General features: G+C 50.5%; 2 long non-coding RNA genes across 2 annotated transcripts; one reads left to right on the top strand and one right to left on the bottom strand.

The window, feature by feature from the left end:
* The first annotated feature begins 779 nt into the window (after positions 1 to 779).
* Positions 780 to 10,638, top strand: LOC132657320 (uncharacterized). Its single transcript, XR_009595307.1, has 4 exons — positions 780 to 1,588; positions 6,194 to 6,314; positions 7,572 to 7,642; positions 8,594 to 10,638. It is a non-coding gene; the product is annotated as an uncharacterized LOC132657320 (long non-coding RNA).
* LOC132657319 (uncharacterized) lies at positions 5,178 to 14,356 on the bottom strand. The gene is made up of 3 exons (XR_009595306.1): positions 13,681 to 14,356; positions 10,633 to 10,749; positions 5,178 to 5,327 (listed from the first exon to the last, which is right to left on the bottom strand). It is a non-coding gene; the product is annotated as an uncharacterized LOC132657319 (long non-coding RNA).
* Positions 14,357 to 17,978: the final 3,622 nt, after the last annotated feature.

Raw genomic sequence — 17,978 nt, 5'->3', positions numbered from 1 at the left:
AAATACGGATCTTCATCCAGAAGAACTGGGTCTTCTTCCAGTTTCTCATGAAGAAACTGGGACTTTAGAGGTTAAACCGCGTCTCCGCGGTCGGCAAGCAGCGAGTTGTGTTCTGAATCAGATCCCATGCTCTTAACCACGCTGTGCTAGAGAACCGCCGCCCAGATGGGGCTGGTCCGGTCCTTGGCCACTCCAGGCGGACGTCGGGACAGAGAGCCGGCATCCGCCGCCTCCTGCCAGTCGGTCCCGCCCTAGGGTTCCCTGGATGACCGGCTCCCAGATGATGCGCTGCAGGTGTCCGGGCTGTGCGACACCAGCCGGGCTCGGGCAGCAGGGGGCGCTCTCCCGTCACGAGAGTCTGGACCACTGGTCCAGGCGGCCAGAGATGCTGCTGGAGAGGGAAAGAGGTCTCCCTCACCCGCCGTCCCCCGCCAGCCGGCTTTCCTCCTCCGCGGCTCCTTCCCCCGTCAGAGCTCACGGCCGCAGCTATTAGCCATGTCACAGGACCAGGAAGAACCTCTTTGTGGAGGTTTGAGGGAAAACTTCTGCCCGGTGAAGGGGCAGCGGTGGGATGAAGGTGGGAGATGCTGGCCCTTGGCTGGGCGGTGTGGAGGTTAAAATACTGGGGCGGAGGGGAGGGATCCAGCACACAGAGGCTCTCAGCTCTGCCCTGGGGTCCAGCTAGTGGGTGTTTAGCTCGCCCTGGGGTGGGGTTCCAGTGGTGCCTGGCTGGCACTCAACTGCTTTCTTTCCCAAGTTCCTTTCCGAGTTCCCAACAACCAGCATGGCTCAAGTCCGAATTCTATTTGCAGGAATGCAACAAAGGAAGGGAGGCACCCTCCTGTGACTTTGAAGAAGGGAAGGAGGGTGATCAGGGAGCAGGTGCTGTTAGCCCTTCCCTGCCCCCTTCTGCTCCCTCTCCGAGGACCCTGCTGACCATTTGCTGCTCTGGTGGTGGGGGGACGCCAGCCCAGGGGAGGGCCCGGATCAGAAAGGAGGCCACGTGGTGGGCGCCTGAGCTCTGGTGCCCCTGCATCGTCAGCTGCGTGTGACAGCTCCTGCCCTCACCAGAGGTGCCCCAGCCGTGGAGGGAGGCGGGGACACAGCTGCTCCCGCTGGGGGTGCACGCCTTGGCGCCCTCCGGGACCCACAAGCCCAGGCCAGGAAGCAGAGATGAGAGGGAGGAGGAACAGGGTCCTGACGGTCCCTTTTCTGAATGACTCCAGATTTGGCTTGACTGCATGGCCCCTTTGCCCCCACCCTTACTGATTAAGTCCAGCTTCCCTGGGACATAGGACCCCAGAAGCAGCTGTGGGTGCAAGAAGCAACCCATGTCCTGGCATCACCCCAGACACGCATCGAACCCTCGATTTAGCAGCACTGGCTTTGTACCCCCCATGCCCTCACCCTCGCCTTCTGTTCAGAATCTGAGAATGCAGATTGCTTGCATTTCCCCTGTGGAAGCAGCCCGTCACAGAGCTGCCCTGATGTGTTTTGAGCTACAAATGTTCTACCCTGCACCAGCCAAGTAGAGCTGCACTTTCTGTGGGCAGGACCTAGAGAAACATGAAAATCCAGCGTGCGACAGGTAAGTGTCAATTGATGATGGAAGAGAGAAACAGAAAGAAGTAGAGGAAGCAGCCTCGTCCTCGAGGGGCTTGTAGTCTAGTCGAAGAGAGGAGATACCGACCTAGGGGAGGTGCAGGGCCAGGGAACGTGGTGAGCAGCACTTCCAGCACAGCGGCAGAGATGTCACGGGTCCCTCTGTGATTAATTACCGGATGAAAGGCTCTGACGGTAATTGCTCTCCTGGTGCAGGGGAGAGAGGGCGCTTCATTCCTTTGTGCCCAGGAAGCGCTGTGTTGGGGCAGAGGTGGGGGTGGGGGGTCGTGTTCGGGGAGGAGGTGGGAGATGGGGTGGAGGCCTGTAACTATTTGAGTTTGCTTCTTGAAGGCTGAGTACATTGGATAGGTGTGTGTTAGTTGCTCAGTAGTGTCCAACTCTTTGCGACCCCATGGTGTGTCCGTGGAATTCTCTAGGCAAGAATACTGGAGAGGGTTGCAATTCCATTCTCCAGGGGATCTTCCCAACCCAGGGATTGAACCGAGGTCTCCCGCATTGCAGGCAGATTCTTTACCACCTGAACTACAAGGGAATTAAGCAAATTTATTATTTTTTGCTTTGGAAAAAGTGCAGGGCTAACCATCCTTTTGAACTGTGGTGTTGGAGAAGACTCCTGAGAGTTCCTTGGACTGCAAGGAGATCCAACCAGTCCATTCTGAAGGAGATCAGCCCTAGGATTTCTTTGGAGGGAATGATGCTGAAGCTGAAACTCCAGTACTTTGGCCACCTCATGCGGAGAGTTGACTCATTGGAAAAGACTGTGATGCTGGGAGGGATTGGGGGCAGGAGGAGAAGGGGACGACAAAGGATGAGATGGCTGGATGGAATCATGGACTCGATGGACGTGAGTCTGAGTGAACTCCAGGAGTTGGTGATGGACAGGGAGGCCTGGCGTGCTGCGATTCATGGGGTCGCAAAGAGTTGGACATGACTGAGCGACTGAACTGAACTGACTGAACCATCCTTTTACGATAGGTTAGTACCCAAGTTCAGGACACTGCCCTCTTATATCTTCAGAGTGCCCAGAAAATGTAACTTGCTAATTAAGAATGATCTTTTGGGCTTCCCTAGTGATTCAATGGTAAAGAACCCGCTGCCAGTGCGGGAGACAGGGGTCTGATCCCTGATCTGGGAAGATATCACATGCCGTGGAGCAACTAAGCCTGTGACCATAACAACTGAGCCTGTGCTCTGGAGCCCAGAGTCCGCTGCTACTGAAGCCTGCTTGTCCTAGAACCCGTGCTCAAAACAAGAGGTCACCACAACGAGAGCCCTCCAACAGCAACTGTAGAGTAGGCCCCACTTGCCCCAGCCAGAGAAAGCCCGCACGGCAGTGGAGATCCAGCGCAGCCAAAGACACATACATACATTAAAAAATTAAAACGAGTGATCTTTCATGAGCACTCACGATACGCCAACCACTGCCAGGAGCACCTTAAAAAACTGTGTTGTTGGAACCTCATTCCCTCCCTAATCTACAGGCGAAGCAGTGGGGGCCCAGAGGGGGTAGCTCTCTTGCCCAAGGTCATGAAGCTGAATTAGGGAAAGCCAAGATTGGGGGCCTGTTCCGCCTGACTACAAGGTGGGAGGACTGTAATTTGCTGGAGGGACCCAGGTTTAGATGTTTTCTGGGGGGTTTCCTGTATGGGTGCCTAATTTCCTGCCTTCAAGAAGAGGCCTGGTCCCTTGGAGCCCTCCTGAAAGCCTGCATAGACTGAGGACTCAGCTTTGGTATTGTTTTCCTGTCTTTTTTTTTAGAGTGAGGACAGAGAGGCCTACACATATGTAGTTACATTAGGAGAAAACAGAACTCCAGGAGGAGGGTGCCTTGCTGGAGGGCCAGGTCTCAGAACTGGGTAGAAGGTCTGAGTCAGAGAAAAACATCCAGAAGGCAGGGATCTCTGTGCCTCAGATGCCCCTCGAGGGAAAATGAATGGACCTTCCCCACCCCTACCCCAGGCTTCCTGTCCATCCTCCGCCTCCCTCTCTGCTGGTACCCAGGGAGGCCTTGTGATGAGCTTGACTCCAGTTCCTAGAGTGGGAAGAGGCCAACCCTTCAACCTTCCAAGCCCCCCACCCCGGTCCTCTGCAGAGGGGAAGCTGGCATCGGGTTGAGCTGTGTCCACAGACCATGCTTCTGACCTGTCCGTTTGCAGAGTGGAGTGTAAATCTCTTCCTTTCCTCTGCTCTCTGACTCCACAGACATGAGGCGGCTAACTCCCACCACTTCCTCTTGTTCCCCTGGAATCTCTCTCTGATCTGCTTGGCTCACAAGGAACCTTTCAAAAGCCCCAGTACTTTACGGTGGTATACATGTTCCCTGTTATGAAATCAAAACTCAGCATGGTGTAAGAAAAAAGATACATATGTGAGCATAAAGACAAGAGACATGAATTATCCACCCCCTCCAAAGATAACATCTCTGACATTTGGGGCTGCCCAGGTGGCAATGGCAATTTTTAAAAATATAGCTGTGATAAAACTTGGAGAAGGCAATGGCACCCCACTCCAGTACTCTTGCCTGGAAAATACCATGATGGAGGAGCCTGGTAGGCTGCAGTCCATGGGGTTGCTAGGAGTTGGACACGACTGAGAGACTTCACTTTCACTTTTCACTTTCAGGCTTTGGAGAAGGCAATGGCACCCCACTCCAGTGTTCTTGCCTGGAGAATCCCAGGGACGGGGGAGCCTGGTGGGCTGCCGTCTGTGGGGTCGCACAGAGTCGGACACGACTGAAGAGACTTAGCAGCAGCAGCAGCAGCAGTGATGAAACTATACTTAAGTTTGTGTCCTGTTCATTCCCTTCACATTTCGCCAAGTTACTTATAAACTCTTTGTGAACATCATTTAATTACTACACAATATTCTATCAAATGACGGCATCATAATTTATTTAACTGTGATATGATGGACTGTCTAACTGGTTCTAGCCTTTTGCTACTTACTGTAAGTCATCTCACAATGGACATATTTGTGCATAAAGAGTTTCGACATTTTAATTTACAGCCTTAGGATGGATTCCCAGAAGTGAAATTATGAGGCCAAGAGCACAAGCGTGTTTAAGGCTCTTGATATATTTTGCCAAATTGCTTTCCAAAAATGTTATATTAATTTATACTTTATTAGGAGTCTCTGAGTGTTAAACATGGCACAGCCTTTCCAGCAATCAATGTACTCTTTTTTAACTGCTGAAATCTATTTTCTTCCTAAAACAAAATGTTACAGATCAGACCAACTTTGTTTTGGACCATATCCGCAATCTGCTCTTACCCTCATCTGCATGTCGGTGCTGAGTTCTAGCTGTCGGCTTTGAGTTTTCCAGGCCCATTTCTGTATCTTTACAAACATTGATTCAGTGTATATTTGATTACATACACCTGATGGTATCTTTACAAATATGTTTCTTTCCTCCTTGTAGGAGAGAGATTGGAAAGCTTTTTCTGGAAGGGGTCAGATAGTAAGAGCTTTAGACTTGTGGGCTGCGTGTGTCTGTCGCAGCTACTCAGCTCTGCTGTCGTAATGCAGAAGCAGCCACAGATGATATGAAAGATGAGTGCAATGTCGGCTGTGTGCCAATAAAGCTTTATTTATCAAAACAGCTGTCCGGGGACCTCCACGGTGGTCCAGTGGTTAAGACTTCACCTTCCAGGGCAGGGTGCAGGTTTGATTCCTGGTTGGGAGCTCAGATCCCACGTGCCTCATGGCTGAAAAATCAGAACAAACATAAACATCAGAAGCAGTATTGGAGCAAATTCAATAAAGACTTTTAAAATGGTCCACATTAAAAAAAAAAAATGTTAAAAATTAAAAAAAAAAAAAAGCCTCAGCTTTCAGACTAGATTGGCTAACAGGCTCTAGTTTGCTGAACCCTGTTCTAGACTGTAAATTCCCTGGAGCAAGGGTCGGGGGATGCCCCAAGCCCTCAGAATGGGCTTGTGCACGACTGGGGGCTTGACTCTGACTGTGTGAGAGGCTTGAGGTGGGTAGAACAGGAGAGATCCTTCTGTCTGACTTCCTATGTTCCCTGCTCTGCTGGTGGGGAGAGGGCGAGGCAGGAGAAGGGACGTCCCAAGGTGCCTTGAGTTCCTTCTGCCCTGGGAGTGAGAAGCTGAAGAGATGCCCTACCCCCTCTACCCCCTCCCTCTCAGCAGCCCCCAAGCACAGATCCTTCTCTGCGGTCGGACAGGCAAGGTTCATACCGGGCAAGGTAACAGCCGGAGTCAGTAGGATAACTACAGGCCGGGGAATAGTAATGACCGGCACTTCCCACGCACCAGAGCACTGTGGATTCCCAGGAAGAAACAGTAATAGCATTGCTAACATACTATGGTTGCTCCCATAGTATGTATGTATGCAATACTATGTATATAATGTGTATATACGTATATACATATGTACATATATGTATATAATAGTATGTATGTAGTTAATATATTGGGTATGCATGTATATGAAACTCCCATAGTATTATGTACATGAGGACCCCAGAGACTGTAGCTCCCCCAGGCTCCTCTGTCCATGGGATATTCCAGGCAGGAATACCGGAGAGGGTTGCCGTTTGCTTTTCCAGGGGATCTTCCCAACCCAAGGATGGAACCTGTGTCTCCTGCGTCTGCTGCGTTGACAGATGGATTCTTTACCTCTGAACCACCTGGGAAGCCCCATACATGAGGACAGAGAAAGACAGAGAGGTGAGGTAACTTGCTGAGGCTGTTGCAGCGTCTGAGCCTGTAGCATCTGATTCCAGCCTCTTCTCTGCTGACCGCAGCTCTGGTCACTGCTGTGGGAGACTGCCTCCTCTCTGTCCATTCTGCTTTTTCTTAGTGGTCAGGGTCCTGGACAATGTGTCCAGCTGATGAACAAGTTTCTAGTCTCCCTCACAGCTACGTGTCGTCAATGAGATGTAAGTGGAGCCTCTTTGGCTCTTTCTCTTTCCTGCTGCCCGGAATGCCAGCAGGATGCCTGGAGCTGTGGCAGCCGCAGTGAAGCTGCCTTGGGAAGCCACGTGCTGAGGGTGGTGGAACAGAAGCCTAGAAGGAGCCGGAATCTACCAGATCAGCTCTGGCCTACCTCGTTTTTTATTTTTATTTTTTTACGACATGAGAGAAATATAAATCTCTATCTTGTTTAGGCCACATTGATCAGGTCTTACAGGAAGATAAATGCAGTTCCTAGGTGTTAAAGCCTCAGAGAAGGAACCAGAGCTGCTCTTGTTGAAACAGAGGACCATTGTTTATGTGTTCTGGATTCACGTGGGTTGATCAACCATCAATAAGACTGCTTGACAATGGCCCACACCCTCTCTCCCTCCCACCGTCCAGTGTGCACAGGAGAGGGTACCATTTGGTGGAGGTTACGTCTGAGCTGATTCGGCCTGAGGCACATGCCTGCACTTTCCCGTCATACTAGCAACACCCAGAGTCCATCCGTCACCAGAGCTGTGGGGTCTTAGGGTGGTTCAGTACGGCCTGCCCCGCAGAGGTGTGGTGTGGGACCTTTAAGATAACAGATCCTCATCTGCCGTTGTCTCCATGCTCTGGTCTCCCTGGGGGGCACCGGCCTCATCATAGCAGAGAGTCTTCAGTTCAAAAACCTCAGGATTCCAGACGGCAGAGACGGACCTGCTCTCTCAAATCTTGGTTTTAGGGTCCCATCGGGAGAGATCTGCTCGTATCCTATTAATGTGAAAAATGGTGGCTTGGTGTCATCTGTTGGGCGTCTGGGGCTCAGGAACTCAGTGGTCAAGGCCATCAGGGGCCAGAGGAGGGGGGTGAGGGCATCTGTGAACCCACTCCCGGGGAGGACAAAGCCCCAGTGGGAGGTTGGTCTGAACCAGACCACAGAGGAGGGGGTGGTCCTCTCCCATGCCTCTGTGAGAGGCCTGAGCTGGGTGGTTGACCTTGAGACCAAGTCCCTGCGGAGGTCACTGTGTCCTTGTCCTCTGACAGGTTCCCCAGACATCTCTATCAAGACCGTCTGCAGATTTCCCTCCAGTTGGCACCTCGGCTACAAAGATAATGTAGGTATTTTCAGTGAGCCTGGAGCAGGAAAGATAAGGGAGGGAAGTCGGGCAAAACTTGATTGAGTGACCAAGATAAATGTCCTGTACCGCAGGAAATCGAAATGCAAAAATAAGGATGGGGAACAGCTGAAATATTTAAAAAGATGGAGAAGGCGGGCAGTGAGGGAGCGGCCGGGCCCCTTCATCGCCCGAGCTCCTGAATATTGCCAAAGACAGTAGGGTGGAGGGAGGCCCAGAATAGACACCAGCCATTAAGGGAGATGGGATGACAGGGCTCGGCTCACAAATGGGGTTATAATTAAGAACTGAGCGGAAAGAAGAGGGGTTTAGAGTTTGAGCCTTCGCCCCTGGTCTCGCTTAGGTTGCATCTCAGAGAGAACGCTCCCCTGTGCTGTGGTTTTTGCCTCCTGGAGCCCTTTCTCTTGCCTGTCCTCCCAGGATTTATGGAGGCGGCAAGAGCTGCAGCAGGCTTGGGTGGTCGACTTGAGGGGTGTATCAGTGAGCAGCGAGGCTTGGCTGCTCTGACCAGTAGACCCAGTGGTAACTGAGTGCTCAAAAAAGACAGGAGTTTCCTGCGATGCCACAGTTGGAGGTGAGCCTCCCACAGAGTCAGAGGGACCCGGGTTCCTGCCATCAGGCCACGGTGCTGGCTACAGGCTTGAGGCTGGCTGCCCTGGTTCCAGCCCCAGGGAGAGGGAAGGAGAGTGTAGTAAAGACACACCAGCACCCCCCGGTTCAGGCTTGGGAGTGTGCCCCTGAAGAGTGGCTGGATGCTGGTGGACAGCGGTGAGTGCGGCCCCATCCGACAGGGGCCTGGACACCTCCCTTCTGCCGGGGAAGCTGCAGTGGGCAAGCTGAGCCTGTGCCTCTCTCAGGACAGGCAAGGTCTGGCGGCAGACCAGTGGTTCTTGGCTTAGGGGTGGTGGCTCTTTCCCCATCTCCTTGCAGGTGATCTCCCCACCCTCGTCCGCGTACCAGCTGGGGCTGCTGGAGGCTGAAATGCTTGTTTCTGCTTAAGAGTGGGAAGCTTCGTCTTTGCAGAAACTCTCCCTCTCTTCTCCTCCCAGGCAGAGAGGAGCATCTAGGATGGAAGGAGGTCAAGTTGAACAAGGAGGACTGTCTCCTGAATTGGACTTTCCAGCTGAGAAGTGGGGGAGAGGTCCACGGCGTGCACCCCCACCCTGCCCCCGCAATCAAGCTCATGGAGATGTCTGTTTCACGGGCAGGAGTGGGGCTGAGTGGGTTCCATCCACCAGGCCCCAGTGGCTTGGAGCCAGCCTGCTCTTCCCAAGGACCACGGCTGCGCGAACGGTCCTGGGGTACATGTGTGCTGAGAGCCACGGGCAACCTCTGCAGACCCGGTGGCCTTGATCAGTGTTCACAGTACTTTTTCCTCCATCTGCCGCCTCGTCGATCAATACACACACTTCATCGGGGGCCGGCCGCTGGGCAAGCCAGATCTGATGGTTTCAGTGGTTTCCCCCAAACATAACCTAATTCCCTCCTCTAGTTTTAAGGATAAAATCGATGCATAAAACACTTGAATGACATAGAGGGCATGGAATAGCTCATCTTCTTTTTTTTTCTTTCCCTCCTTATTATCAGCCTGGCATTTCTTTAAACAATGAAACTGTTTTCTTTCTTTGGACGTGAAACGTGGCCTTGGAGACTTTGACTCACAGTCAGAAGACCCGAGTGTTTTGGGATCCATGAAGAAGTCTTTCTGGGAGTTCTGTCCTTGAGAGCTCTCTCCCAAGGAAGCTGGGAGCAGGCTGAGCATGCATTTCTAAGGAATTTGCCAGAAACCTGTGTTTAGGCTGGAAGAATATTTTAATATTCTAAAATACTGGCTATTCTGATCACACACACCTGGATCCTGTGGTTCAGGGTGGCTAGCATACACCCAGAGCTTGCCAGTTGCCTTGTTTTTGCTGAATTTTGTTGTCTTATCAAGACACAAGACCTTGGGGAAACTTAATTCCCCAGTCCCAAGAGCACACCTCATCTTCCTCTCCCGGTTCATCCAGGCTCCTCTTGGACACATTCTCATCAATCTTAACACTTTGAAATTTAGAGGCACAGCTCTTTTCTTTTTAAAGCACAGAGTTTATTTTTCACTTGCTATATAAGCCAGGCTAGTTCAATATAAAAAATGGAAAAAAACAGAGTCACCAGGTGATGGAACGAGCTGGGTATGGTGGGGTGCAAGCAGGGAGCAACTTGCTTCTCCCCCCACCGCCCTTGCGTTGACTTTGTGAATTCCCTTCCCCTTTCCCTTGCTTTTTGGCTCCTCCTAGGCATGAGCAAAGAGTCTCACTTCTTCACATGGTCAAATGTCAAGTCCAGGCCCATAGCAAACTCTCGTCCGTTTGGTGACTTCTCCCCACCCTAAGCTCAGGCGGAGGGTGCGGAGTGGGACCAGCCCCTTTCCGTTTCTCTCTGCTCTTCTGCTCCCTGGCTTGGTGGGCCGCCTCTGCCTCCCTGGAAGGCAGGGTGGAAGAAGGGTGGAGGAGGGGATCAAGGGACCGGCTAGGTGGTGGTTGACAGGGAGAGCTGTACTTGGCGTCCTCTGGATGTTTCTCTTTGGGGTTCCTTGGCAATACCAGCTCCCTGGAGACTAGATTCCCAGAGCAAATGTCAAGTCACGTCTAAGAAAGCAACCCAGGTAGTCTGTGCGCAGGAGTGATCATCCAAAAAAGGGGGACTTGGATAGCGGGACAAGGTGATTGGCAAGCAGAGAAGCTGGGAACAGGCAAAAGCGAGGGGGTCTAGGTCAACGTGAGAGTGTTTCTGTTGAGCCGCGGCTGGAGGTAGTTGCTCTGTGTGGGCAGAGCAATTTGTTTTCAAGGGGCCAGGCTGGGATAGACAATATGAGGCTTTCCTCATGGACCCTGGATTCTAGTGATCAAATCTTGTTGATTAAGGTCATTATCTTCACTGACGTCATGGATATCATTATCATCAACAATAGTATCCTAGGGACTTACCTGGTGGTCCAGTGGTTAAGACTTCGTCTCCCAACGCAGGAGATGCAGATTCAATCCCTCTTTGGCAACTAAGATCCCATGTGCCTCGTGGCCCAAAAGCGTAAAACAGAAGTAATACTGTAACAAATTCAATCAAGACTTTAAAAATGGTACAGGTCAAAAAAAAAAAAAAAAAACCAACTTAAAAAAAAAAACCCAACAGCTTCCCAAACGTGAGAGCAATGAGTTTCTTTGTGAAATTAGGCTGTTTCTTATCCCCTTCCTCTTGCTTCCTAAGGAAAGGAAATTCTGGACTCCAACTACTCTGCAGTTTTTTCTGCTTAGAGGACAGAAAGCCAGGAGAACACTTTCCTATTAGTCTCCCCATGTGGGCGCTCTCCCCTGTCTCCTTCTTTCTGTAAACGAGGAGAGCCACACGTGAACTCAACATGGCCTGTTTATAAGACTAACTCACATTCTGCTCTTTGTCAAAAAGGCAGAAGCGCCTCCTACTTGCAGACTTCTCAAAAATGTCGGCTCATTCAATCAATTCTATCAGGACACCCAAAGCTTTGAACCTGAGGTAGCAACACAACTCTAACTTTCCGGAGATATTTAGCGCTCTCAATCAGATTGCTTTTCTTTTTCTTCTTTTCAGCCAGATCATCCAGGGGACAGGATGGGGGTAGGTTGGGAAAGAGAGAGATCAATCTAAAAGTTGAGGCTGATGGCGAATGGCCTTTAGATTGCAAAGATTGGGTAAACAGATTTAGCACACTGATTCAACATATTAATTGTTTGTTAACCTTTGCCTAACCTTTAGGAAGCCTCTGAATGTGTGGATTTAAAACCCAGAGTACACTGGAACTATTCCCATGGCGCAGCCCACTTTTGCAAGGTGTTAAAACTCATTAATTTTTCCTGAAGCAGGAAAGGCGGCGGCGGGGGTGGGTTGGGGGAACAAAGCCTACCAAATAGGGAACTAATCAAGCAAATTAATGTATGCAGAAGGCTCTCTCCCAGGCTAGCAGAAATATCCATTTGTTACCTATATAAACTATAATTACATAAAATGCAAGCGATCGCGAGATGGAGTGTGATTTAAGGGTTGAGAGAGCAAATATAATAACAATAGTGTAAATACTGATAGCCCTCATCACTCTAATCATGGTGGCCCTGGGCTAGTGCCCTCATCTAGGGATCTCTGAGCATGTGAGCTGCATTAATTAGCCCTCTCACTGCACGGCTGTGAGGGGTGCTCAGAGTCATCCCCGCTCCCCTCCTCCGCCCGCCGCTCCCTTCAGGTGGAGAGAACAGACCGAGGGGGGAGGCTGTGGAGTCCCACTGCTCCCCTCACTTCCCTGCTCCCAGTGCCAGGCAAGCTCCAAGTTGGACAGCACCTGCCGGCCCGGTGGCAGTCCCTGGCCTCGGTTCTGTGAGTCTTGGATGAGAAGAATGGGTTAGAGATGGTCTTCTAGTAACTGTATCAGTCAGCCATTCGACAAGCATTCTGCAGGAAGGAGAAACCCTAAGAGGCCGCAGAGCCACTCAAGCTCTGCAGCCTTCAGACCCTCTCAAGACCGCTGCCTCTCCTGTCCTTGAAGTCCTGGCTGCTGCTGCTGCTAGGTCGCTTCAGTCGTGTCCGACTCTCTGTGACCTCATGGACAGCAGCCCACCAGGCTCCTCCGTCCACAGGATTCTCTAGGCAAAGAATACTGGAGTAGGTTGCCATTTCCTTCTCTTGAAGCCCTGGAGGAACACACTGTTGATTCTTTGGGCCCCTGGGCACCTCAGCTGTGACATCTGAGACTGTCTCCTGTTCTAGGCAAGTCCCTCCAGTTAGTTAGTTGCTCAGTCGTGTGTGACTCTTTGCACACCCCACGGACAGCAGCCCACCAGGCTCCTCTGTCCATGGAATTCTTTAGGCAAGAATACTGGAGTGAGGAGCCATGCCCTTCTCCAGGGGAATCTCCCTGACCCGGGGAGCAAAGCTGGGTCTCCTGCATGGCAGGCAGATTCTTCACCACTGACCCATCAGGCAAGTCCCTCCAGGATGTGCCTAAACCCATCCTCCCCAGCTGATGTGAGTCCTCCTCCAAGGAAGGGGGTTGTATGAACACTTGAGACTATTGTTTCCTCAAAGTTAACTGTGATGTAACTAGTAATCACTGAATTATCTTTACCGAAGATGGACTTCTGGAATCTGCCTGGTGGGATCTTGCCTCCCGGTCCGTGTAAGATACCCTAGAATCATCTCCAGTCAGATGTCCATCCTGATGACAATCCCACTGTCCTGAATGAGCTGGACAAAGGCTTGGGCTGCTGCCCCAGGCGGGTGGCACAGGCAGGCCCCAGCTCCCACCCCCACCCCCCGGCCCGGCCCCTGAGACTGGCCCCTTCCTTCTGCACCTCCGCCCACCACCTTCTTTAACAGCTGCTCTCTGGCAGTGTGACTTTGAACATATTTCTCATCCTCTTTCTGCCCTGCTTTTATCTCCTACAAAGCAATGTGTCTGGACCAGATGGCTTCCCGGGCTGCTTCCCAGACACAGATTCACGGGGAAGATACCTTCGTCCAGGCCCCTCAGGCTCTGCTCTAGTGGCCTCACTGCCTGCGGCCTGCCTGCTCCCTGTCCCTGCAAGTGAGGCCCCTGCCCTCCTCTGGACAGGGTGTTAGGAGGGGTTCTGTAATCTCACAGAATCCCCAAAACAAGCCGTGGCCCACAAGGCCTCCTAGACCAAGGTGCTGAGGAGCCCAGCCCGGCCCAGCATCCTGTAAACCCCCCACCGTGGCACCGCTTCCCGCCTTTCTGTTGACTGAGGCCTCACTCCACACCCCTGTGGAGGCTGCACTCTGTACAGTCTTGGCTTCTGAGCTTCTCAGCCAGCACCCTGGGTCCCTTCAGGCCCCCCTGTGCAGTCTGGGTCCCTCTGAGAGCGATCTTGACTGACAGAAGAGATGGGGAGATATCAGCTTCTGAAAGCCCTGCCTTGACTCTTGGTTAGAAGCCAGATCAAACAGCAACAATCAAGACTGGGAAACTAAAACGAAAGCAAGAAGAACCCCACCTTATACGCTTCACGGAGATGTCCTTAGCTAGTCAGGGAAGGTGTGCTGGGTGGGAGAGGGGAAGCCAGGTGCCAGCTGTGGGAACGCGGGCACGTCAGTAGGCCTCTCCTCTTCCTGTTTCTCAGCCAGTGGACCGCCTGCAGCTTCAAGGGCAAGTGGATAATGCTGGCAATTCCAGATGGCCTGCAGGCAGCAGCCGTGGGGGGAGGATTTCCTATGTGCCAGGCACTTTGTGGAGGGCTTGATACACACCATTTACTGCAATGCAATGACTTCCCTTTGAGGTTGGCAATAGAGTTGGCACCACTAGCCTCCACCTTATGACTGGGGGCTCCGAGAGTAGCTTTCCTTGAGTCAGATGCTAGGAAGGGGCAGGGCAGGGATTTGTACCAGGCTTCCTGAGGTGGCCTCTCTTCAGTGCTGCTTCCCTTTACCTTGCTGTCTCAAGCTTGCAGTGTTTGCTTGGGCTCATGCTCTCGCTGGTGGTCTAGATTCAGGAAAAGCCGCAAACCCAGGAGTGTCCTTCCCTGGCAAAGCTCAAGGACTTGCAGGGCGGAGTCCTCTAACTCAAGGAGAAGCCCCTGGTTGGCATTTGGAAGTTGTTTTTGCCCAGCGAGCTGGCCAGGCCTTATTTAAGGCTGACACAGCCTCAAGCCCCTTGGGTTGGTTTTCTCTGCCTTTCCAACTCTCTCTGTCCCCTGGTGTGGCTGCAGCTCATGGTGACTCATTTGCATCAGCTTCTAAAGCTGTGGCCACACCCAGCCCTGGGCCGGCCTTCTGCAGCTGGTTGCCCTTAGGCCAGTGCCCTTTCACCCATCAAATCACGCGGATTTCTTTTCGGAGCTTACTGGTCCACACCCTCACCACTGCCTCAACATGCACGCACGCTGGGAGTGCAGCCAGACCCTTGCGTGGAGCTGAATGGGCCTGGGGTCTCTGTGGTGCAGCGTGGCAGCCACCAGCCATTAGTTACTGAGAGCTTGAAAAGTGCCTTGTCCTAGCTGAGATGTGCTGTAAGAAGGAAGTACACAGCAGATATTTGAAGACTTAGTATGAAAAAGAAGAACATAAAACATCTCAATCTTTTTTTAACTAAAAAATTGTCCTCCTCCAGTTATAGTTGACATTAGCATTGTAGGGACTTGCCTGGTAGTCTAGTGGTTAAGACTGTGCCTTCCAGAGCAGGCGGGGGTGTGTGGATTCAATCCCTGGTCAGGGAACTAAGATCCCATATGTCTCACAGCCAGAAAACCAAAACATAAAGCAAATGCTGTATTTTAACAAATTCAATAAAGACTTTAAAAATAGCCCACATCAAAAACCTTTAAGAAAAATATTTATAAAAGTAAAAAAAAAATACATTGTATCAGTCTCAGGTATACAACATAATAATTTCATCCGGGGAAATGATCACTGCAATAAGTCAAGCTAACATCCCTCACCACACATAGTGACACAATTTTTTCATGTGATGAGAACTTTTAAGGTCTACTCTGTTAGGAACTTTCAAATATGCAATACAGTATTGTTAACAGCAGTCATTATCTATAGATTATACAGTGGGATAATGCTCTGCTAGTCGGGTCTGAATCTTTGCGACCCCATGGACTGTAGCCCACCAGGCTCCTCTGTCCATTGGATTCTCCAGGCAAGACTACTGGAGTGGGTTGCCATGCCCTCCTCAAGGGGATCTTCCCAACCCAGGGATCGAACCCGAGTCATTTACGTCTCCTGCACTGGCAGGCAGATTCTTTACCACTAGCACCACCTGGGAAGCCCTAATGAAATCGTGCATGTTGGGCTAAATAAGATACATTAGCAAAGTTAGTTTCACCTGCCTCTTCTGTTTTTAGTATGGCTATCATCGATGAAAATTAGAGATACCAAGGGAACATTTCATACAAAGATGGGCTCAATAAAGGACAGAAATGGTATGGACCTAACAGAAGCAGAAGATATTTAGAAGAGGTGGCAAGAGTACACAGAAGAACTGTACAAAAAGAGCTTCACAACCCAGGTAATCATGATGGTGTGATCACTGACCTAGAGCCAGACATCCTGGAATGTGAAGTCAAGTGGGCCTTAGAAAGCATCACTACGAACAAAGCTAGTGGAGGTGATGGAATTCCAGTTGATCTATTTCAAACCCTGAAAGATGATGCTGTGAAAGTGCTGCACTCCATATGCCAGCAAATTTGGAAAACTCAGCAGTGGCCACAGGACTGGAAAAGGTCAGTTTTCATTCCAATCTCAAAGAAAGGCAATGCCAAAGAATGCTCAAACTACTGCACAATTGCACTCATCTCACATGCTAGTAAAATAATGCTTAAAATTCTGCAAGCCAGGCTTCAGCAGTACATGTACCATGAATTTCCAGCTGTCGAAACTGGTTTTAGAAAAGGCAGAGGAACCAGAGATCAAATTGCCAACATCTGCTGGATCATGGAAAAAGCAAGAGAGTTCCAGAAAAACATCTATTTCTGCGTTATTGACTATGCCAAAGCCTTTGACTGTGTGGATCACAATACACTGTGGAAAATTCTGAGAGAGATGGGAATACAGACCACCTGACCTGCCTCTTGAGAAATCTGTATGCAGGTCAGGAAGCAACAGTTAGAACTGGACATGGAACAACAGACTGGTTCCAAATAGGAAAAGGAGTACGTCAAGGCTGTATATTGTCACCCTGCTTATTTAACTTCTGTGCAGAGTACATCATGAGAAAAGCTGGGCTGGATGAAACACAAGCTGGAATCCAGATTGCCAGCAGAAATATCAATAACCTCACATATGCAGATGACACCACCCTTATGGCAGAAAGTGAAGAGGAACTAAAAAGCCTCTTGATGAAAGTGAAAGAGGAGAGTGAAAAAGTTGGCTTAAAGCTCAACATTCAGAAAACAAAGATCATGGCATCCAGTCCCATCACTTCATGGGAAATAGATGGGGAAACAGTGGAAACAGTGTCAGACTTTATTTTGTGGGGGGCTCCAAAATCACTGCAGATGGTGACTGCAGCCATAAAATTAAAAGACGCTTACTCCTTGGAAGAAAAGTTATGACCAACCTAGATAGCATATTGAAAAGCAGAGACATTACTTTGCCAACAAAGGTCCGTCTAGTCAAGGCTATGGTTTTTCCAATAGTCATGTATGGATGTGAGAGTTGGATTGTGAAGAAAGCTGAGCGCCAAAAAATTGATGCTTTTGAACTGTGGTGTGGGAGAAGACTCTAGAGAGTCCCTTGGACTACAAGGAGATCCAACCAGTCCATTCTAAGGGAGATCAGTCCTGGGTGTTCATTGGAAGGACTGATGCTAAAGCTGAAACTCCAATACTTTGGCCACCTCGTGAAGAGTTAACTCATTGGAAAAGACCCTGATGCTGGGAGGGATTGGGGGCAGGAGGAGAAGGGGATGACAGAGGATGAGAAGGCTGGATGGCATCACCGACTCAATGGACATGAGTTTGAGCAAGCTCCGGGAGTTGGTGATGGACAGGGAGCCCTGGCGTGCTGCAGTTCATGGGGGTCGCAAAGAGTTGGACACGACTGAGCGACGGAACTGAACTGAACTGAACCATCGATGAAAATAATCAATTAACAATCAGTGACAGAACTAGAAAAGACTTTTATCTGAGCCAAACTGAGAACCGCAGCCCTGAAGGCAACTTCTCAGATTAGTCTGAGAAACTGTTCCAGAGAAGCATGGTTTTCAGCACAGTTTTCTATCTCGTCAGAACAAAGAACATTAAACAAGTCAAGGGAACATTGATTTCTTCAAGGTTTCAAAAGAGCAGAACAGCACGTATGCAGTGAGTCAGTATGGCCTTGGCGCCTGGGAAGAGAGTCCTACCATCGAAGGGGGCCGAACATGGGCGTCCCAGGAAGAGGGGCGTTTAACCCGTATTTTTAACATGGTCATTCATTACTCCCGGTCAGTGTGCCCTTTTCTTTAGGAATTAAAGCAGATGTACAAAGTATGTTTGATAGGCCACAAGCAAGCTATTTCAGTTACCATAAAATTCACGTTAACTCACACATAAGCCAGAATGACTTCCCTGTGTCTCAGTACGGGAAAGTTTCTTTTATCACCACTGAATGACGTGTAAATCACCTGTACGGCTTTCACTGCACTTCTCTTGAACAGTGCTGGTCTAGAGACTCAGAGTCACGAGTTCTCTAGAAGAACCGCTGCCTTTTCTGGATGAACGCCTCTGAATACAGCGGCACTCCCAGCGACGGTCTGCCTCTTTCTTCCCCTGCCGCTCTGGAGGGGCCTGCTGTGCACAGAACCTGC

Source organism: Ovis aries, chromosome 11 (assembly GCF_016772045.2).
Source record: "Ovis aries strain OAR_USU_Benz2616 breed Rambouillet chromosome 11, ARS-UI_Ramb_v3.0, whole genome shotgun sequence".
NCBI classification, from domain to species: Eukaryota; Metazoa; Chordata; class Mammalia; order Artiodactyla; family Bovidae; genus Ovis; species Ovis aries.
This window is presented reverse-complemented; position numbering and strand designations above follow the sequence as displayed.